The sequence below is a fragment of the Ipomoea triloba genome, chromosome 2, assembly GCF_003576645.1.
Source record: "Ipomoea triloba cultivar NCNSP0323 chromosome 2, ASM357664v1".
Taxonomy (NCBI): domain Eukaryota; kingdom Viridiplantae; phylum Streptophyta; class Magnoliopsida; order Solanales; family Convolvulaceae; genus Ipomoea; species Ipomoea triloba.
Window position 1 is genome coordinate 21,866,581 of NC_044917.1, and position 7,241 is coordinate 21,873,821.

The following is a 7,241-nucleotide window of genomic DNA, read 5'->3' on the forward strand; positions in this document are numbered from 1 at the left end:
GAAATCTTCTCTGCTCCTTCGTACGTACGTATGAGCTGCGCAAACCAGACTTACAAATCAAAATATTTGAATTCATTCCTTTTTCTTTTGTTTAGTTATTTAGGTTATTATATATTGTGGGCTAATTTTATTAAACAAATAAATAAAGATATGGGCTATGATGCTATGGGCTTATCAACCCACACTAATTAAAATATAACACTTATTTGGGCCAATAATTAAAACTAGCATCTAAACCTTACTAATGTCCAATAATTATTATAAAATCTTTATTCTAACTAATCAACTATAAAAATATTAAAATAAAATAAAATGGCAAGTAATAAATATAAATATACTATAAAAACCTACTTAAATTAAAGTGTAAAAATATACTTGTCAAATTCCCCCACACTAAACATTTGCTTGTCCTCAAGCAAAAAGATTATTTGCTAAAATAAAATTAAATAAAATTCTCAAAACGCATAACACATCATGAACAACAATCTGAAACATCCTGTAATTAATAAGTTAGCACTCGAGTTCAAAATATGGAGAGAACTAAATAAGTAAATTCTCACAGGAATATCACTCATTACGCTCAAGTGTTTGATGGGTATAAATTTCACTCAAGTTCATTCCTATAAAATTGCTCTACCATAGGCTTGCATATCTTCTCAATCACCACTACAAGAGCCATGCATGACACAAATCATAAGGACTTTTCATAGCTTGTAATGGGGTTAGGGTTAAGGTAGGGAAAATTTAGGAAAGTAGCTCAAAAAGCTTTCAAACTAGAGGAGCAAATCAATACAAAGAATCCAATACCCTCAATTCCAATTCAAAAACACTTTCTATTGATGCTTCAACATGACTATCATTCTCAAAAACAAATAATTTTCCTCAATATTACATGAACCTTCCCATACTCCATTTATTCAATAGTAACTTCAAACTCAAAAGTAACTGATGATTCTTTCTCATTTTCCCATAAATTTCAACAACATTTTTTCATATTCAAACATATATTTTCCATTCATTTTTCAATCTTTCTTTTTTTTTTTTTGAAATCATGAACTGCCTTCACTTTCTTTGTTTTTTTTTTTTTTTGAAATCATGAACTGCCTTCACTTTCTTTGTTTTTTTTTTTTTTTGAACAAGAATTGCCTTCATTCTCTTTATAAAGACAAAAATAATTGGCAACAAAGATACAACCCACCTCACTCTCAATCTTATTAACAAAAGCAAATGATCTCCCCCACACTTATTCTTCACAAACCACGTAGATTACATAAGGAATTTAAAATTTGCTCCACTAGTTATTCAGCTGGGTCAATGCATTAATTTATGGTATAAAAGGCTTGTAATATGGTTTAAATAAAGAAAGGAATGGCCACAAAGCTCAAAGTGGGTTAACAAAGTTAAACAAATCATAGGACAAATCGGTTATCTGGCTAGTGAGGCTCAAAATCAAATAATGGCCTTAATCACACTTGAATCATGCATGGTCAAATTAGCTTTAACAGAGAATCAAGACAAGTTCTAGAGAAACAAAGATATGGAAGAAATCACACAATAGAAAGAAAATAAGACCGAAGTGTCAGTCAATGGCTCAAAGTCTCACAGGTTTATTGCTTACTTAATCTAGCCACTACATATCAAACAAGAAATGCTAACAAACTAATCACAGCTTGCCAAACTATTTATTCAATCATGTTATGAATTTCAAGAAAGGAAAATATAATAATTTTTTAAAAATTTTGCAGAAAATAGTAGTAGTAGTAAAATATTTCTGAATTTTTTTATATAAATAAATCTAAATTCCCTCCCCCACACTTATTATCAACATTGTCCCCAATGATAAGTAAAAATGCACAGAAAAGGGATTATTAAAAATAATACAAAGATTAAGAAGAAACTTCCCTTTCAGTTGCTCTTATTATTCAAAATAAACTGGATCTTCAAGAAGTACTTCTGCAACGTTTTCAACTCGAAACTCATCATGGTAAGGTTTAAGCCTATGGCCATTCACCTTGAATATCTTGGAAGTCTACAAACTTTGAATCTCTATTGCACCATGAGGAAATATATTAGTAACAATAAACGGACCAACCCAACGAGAACGTAACTTACCCGGGAATAGACGAAGCCGTGACTGGAAGAGTAGGACTTTTTGTCCAATTGAAAATTCTTTTCTCAAAATCATCTTGTCATGGAATGCTTTCGTCTTATCTTTGTAAATTCTTGAATTCTCGTAGGCCTCATTGCGAATTTCCTCCAACTCAGAAAGTTTCAACTTCCGATGCAGGCCATTTTCATCAATATTCATATTAAAGTTCTTAACAGCCTAATATGCTTTGTGCTCCAACTCAACTGGAAGGTGACATGCTTTCCCAAACACAATGCGATAAGGGGACATACCAATAGGTGTTTTGTATGCAGTTCTGTACGCCCACAATGCATCATCTAATCGCAAACTCCAATCCTTCCTGTTTGGGTTGACTGTTTTCTCAAGGATTGACTTGATCTCTCGGTTGGACACCTCTGCTTGCCCATTAGTCTGTGGGTGGTAGGCAGTTGACACTTTATGGGTGACATGGTACTTCCTAAGCAATGCTTCAATAGTGCGATTACAAAAGTGAGTTCCCTGGTCACTTATTATGGCTCTTGGAATCCCAAACCTGGAAAAGATGTTAGACTTGATAAAATCTGCAACAACTTTAGAGTCATCAGTCCTGGTGGCTTTAGCTTCCACGCACTTTGAAACATAATCAACAGCAAGTAAAATATAGACAAAACCAAAAGATACAGGAAATGGGCCCATAAAATCAATGCCCCAAACATCAAAAACCTCACAAAATATGATCGGAGTTTGTGGCAATTCATTTCTCCGGGATAAATTACATGACTTTTGGCAAGCATCACATGACTTACAAAATGAATATGAATCTCTAAATAAAGTTGGCCAATAAAAGCCACACTCCAACACTTTCCTTGCTGTTCTCTTGGCCCCAAAGTGTCCTCCACAAGCATAAGAATGACAAAAGGCGAGGATTGAAACAATTTCATCATCAGGTACACATCTTCTTACCACTTGGTCAGCACAATGCTTCCACAGGTATGGTTCATCCCACACATAGTACTTGGAATCACTCTTGATTTTATCTTTTTGGGTTTTAGACAACTCATGAGGAAACTTGTTAGCAACAAAAAAATTGACTATGTTAGCATACCATGGTAAAATCACTGTTGTAGCAAGTAGGTGTTCATCAGGGAATGCTTCTTGTAGTGGTGGTTCAGGTTCGATGTGCACCAAACGACTCAAGTGATCTGCTACAAGATTTTCCGACCCTTTCCTATCTTTGATCTCCATATCAAACTCACTCAAGAGGAGTATCCATCTTATCAATCTTGGTTTGGCTTCCTGCTTTTTCATCAAGTAGCGAAGAGTTGCATGATCAGAATAAACTATAACTTTAGTACCCAACAAATAAGACCTAAATTTTTCCAAAGCAAAAACAATAGCTAAAAGTTCCTTTTCTGTAGTAGAATAGTTTTTCTGAGCATCATTTAAAGTTCTAGAAGCATAATAAATAACATGGGATGATTTCCCGATCTTTTGACCCAACACAGCCCCTACTGCGTGATCACTTGCATCACACATAATCTCGAAAGGGTAGTTCCAATCAGGTGGTTGAATGACCGGAGCAGACGTCAACAACTCTTTCAACTTGTCAAAAGCTCCTTTACACTCTTCATCAAACTCAAAGGAAGTCTCTTTTTGCAACAATTTGCACAAAGGTAGGGCTATCTTCGAGAAATCTTTGATAAATCTTCGGTAGAAACCTGCATGTCCAAGAAAAGAGCGGACTTCCCGCACATTAGTAGGATAAGGTAGAGATTCAATAATATCAACTTTATCTTTATCAACCTCAATCCCTCTAGATGAAATAACATGCCCCAAAACATTACCTTGATCAACCATAAAATGACATTTTTCAGAATTTAACACAAGATTACTTTCTATGCATCTTTTTAAAATGAGTGTAAGGTTATTCAAGCAATTATCAAAAGAATCTCCATAAACTGTAAAATCATCCATAAACACCTCTATTATATGCCCAACATAATTAGAAAATATGTTAACCATACACCTCTGAAAGGTGCTCGGGGCATTACAAAGGCCAAACGGCATGCGTCGATATGCAAAAGTGCCGAAGGGGCACGTAAAAGTTGTCTTTTCTTGGTCTTCTGGAGCAATTGCAATCTGAAAATAACCTGAATAACCATCAAGAAAACAAAAATATGAACGACCAGCTAACCTTTCTAGCATTTGATCAATAAAAGGTAAAGGGAAGTGGTCTTTTCTTGTTACAGCATTCAACTTCCTATAATCTATACAAACTCACCATCCATTTTGAATACAAGTGGGAACCAGTTCATCATTTTGGTTTTTCACAACTGTAATTCCTGTTTTTTTAGGAACAACTTGAGTTGGGCTAACCCATTTGCTGTCTGAAATTGGATAGATTATCCCCAACTCCAAGGAGTTTAAGGACATCTTCCTTCACTACTTCCATCATGGGTGGGTTTAGCCTCTTTTGCGGTTGACGAGATGGTTCTGCTCTTTCCTCTAGTAGAATTCGGTGCATGCAAGTGGATGGGCTTATTCCTTTGATATCTGCAATTGTCCACCCAATGGCAGTTTTGTGTTCTTTCAACACATGGACAAGTTTTTCTTCCTCTGCTGTAGAAAGTTGAGTTGAAATTATAACTGGCAATGTTTTATTTTCTCCCAAGAAAACATATTTAAGGTGTTCGGGGAGAGGTTTCAACTCGGGGATAGGTGCCTGCACAACAGATGGTAACAATTTTTTGCTAGAAACAGGTAAAGCCATATAAGAAACATTATTATGCTGGTGCAATTTAGGACAATGATTCAATGATGCAATAGCTTCTTGTAAATTGGAACTCAAAGCAAACTCATTATTCCCATTTTCAAGGTGTTTACTAATAACAACTTTCAATTCATCCTTACCATCAAATTCAAAAACTTCTTCAACTAATGAATCAAGAATATCAATAGAATAAGCAAAGTTATCATCACTAGGACATTTCATAGCATCATAAATACTGAATGTAACAATATTACCATCAAACTCCATAGTAAGTGTACCACTGTGAATATCAATTTTTGTTTTTGCAGTTTTTAAAAATGGTCTTCCTAGTAGAATAGGTGCAGAATGATCATTATTTTCCATATCAAGCACATAGAAATCAGTAGGGAATATCAAATTATTAACTTGCAACAATACATCTTCAATAACACCCCTAGGATATGCATTAGATCTATCAGCCAATTGGATAACCACAATAGTTTTATTCAAAGGTCCAAGTTTTAAAGAAGCATACATAGAATATGGCATAACATTAATAGATGCTCCTAAGTCTAGCATGGCTTTCTCAAGTCTAGTATCACCTATCATACAAGGAATAGTAAACATACATGGATCCTTGCATTTTTCAGGAAGCTTGCTTTGAATCACAGTTGACACATTCTTCCCCATTATCACTTTCTCACCTCTTTTTGACTTTTGCTTCCTTTTTGTTGTACACAACTCCTTTAAGAATTTAGCATATCTAGGAACTTGTTTTATTGCATCAAGTAATGGAATATTTACTTCACAATTTTTGAAAGTTTCATATAACTCTACATCTTTCGCTTCTTTTTTAGATTCTGACAAAGCTTGAGGGAATGGGGGAGTTGGTTTATAATCAGAAGGACTAGGAAACTTACCTGGAGAATTTTCGTTGTTGCTAGTTTCCTCTTTTTCTTTGTCCACTGATGGAGTAGCATTTGCAGGACCTTCAATTTCCTTACCACTTTTCAAAACAATTGCACTTGCATTTTCTCTTGGATTGACCACCGTTTGAGAGGGTAATTTGCCAGAACTCTGTGCCTCCAACCGACCTACCGTAGTTGCTAGTTGGCCCATTTGTCTTTCTAAGTTCTGGATGCTAGCTTTCGTTTCTTGAAAATTGGACTTTGTTTCTTGTTGGAATAGTTGTGTTTCTTGCTGAAATTGTAAAGTGTTAGTGGCAAGAGACTTAACAATGTCTTCAAGATTCATACCTGAGTTAGAGCTTTGGGCTGGTGGTTGTCTTGAAAGAAATGGTTGTCTATACTGCTGAAAATTGGAACGATTCTGAACAATCCGGTTCCCTTGTGAGTTCCCATAGCTAAGGTTCGGGTGATCCCTCCAACCAGGATTATATGAATTAGAAAATGGATCATACTTACCTTGAGGTTGTCCGGGAAAACCTCCAGCCGCATTGACATGTTCAATAGGTTCTTTTTGAAGAGTTGGGCAAGCATCAGTTTGGTGTCCAACTACCGAGCAAATTCCACAAGCTTTCACAGTTTGCATATTTCCTACAGCTAATTGACGAACAAGAGTAGTTAAACCAGCCACTTGTTGTTCAAGATTGGAAATACTTACCTCATTCATTTGCTTGGATGGTTGGACAAGTCTATTGCCAAACTGTTGAGAATTTGCTGCCATGTTTGCAATTAGATTCTTTGTAGCATCCGGTGTCTTATCAACTAATGCACCTCCACTTGCAGCATCAATCATGCTTCTATCAGTTGGAAAGAGTCCCTCATAGAAGTACTGAATAAGTAATTGTTCCGTGATTTGGTGATGAGGACAGCTTGCACAAAGCTTCTTGAAACGTTCCCAATATTCATATAATGACTCGCCATTGTGTTGCCTTATACCACAAATTTCCTTTCTGATGTTGGCTGCCCTTGAAGCTGGAAAGTATTTTTCAAGGAACACCGTCTTCAAGTCATTCCATGTGGTGATGCTCCCGGAAGGTAGATAATATAGCCAGTCCTTTGCTGAATCCTTCAAAGAAAAAGGAAAGGCTCTCAACTTGATTTGTTCCTCAGTAACCCCAGTGGGTTTCATACTTGAACACACCACATGAAATTCCTTTAAGTGTTTATGAGGATCTTCACCTGCAAGTCCATGAAAAGAAGGCAAGAGATGAATTAATCCAGATTTTAATTCAAATTGTACGTTAGCAGGAAACGTAATGCATAAAGGCTGTTGATCTAAATTTGGAGCTCCAAGCTCTTTTAAAGTCTGATTTTGAGCTATTGGTTTTTCTTCTGAATTAGAATGTGAGGAAGATGGGGAATCAGTAGCCAGTGCACTAAACTCCAATTTCCTACGAGCTTGTTTTCTTAAGTTGCGTAG

At 35.8% G+C, this 7,241-nt stretch overlaps 1 non-coding gene across 1 annotated transcript; it reads left to right on the plus strand.

Moving 5' to 3' along the window:
- Nucleotides 1-6,672: 6,672 nt before the first annotated feature.
- Nucleotides 6,673-6,779, plus strand: LOC116011497. Its single transcript, XR_004097048.1, has one exon. It is a non-coding gene; the product is annotated as a small nucleolar RNA R71 (small nucleolar RNA).
- The last annotated feature ends 462 nt before the right edge of the window (nt 6,780-7,241 follow it).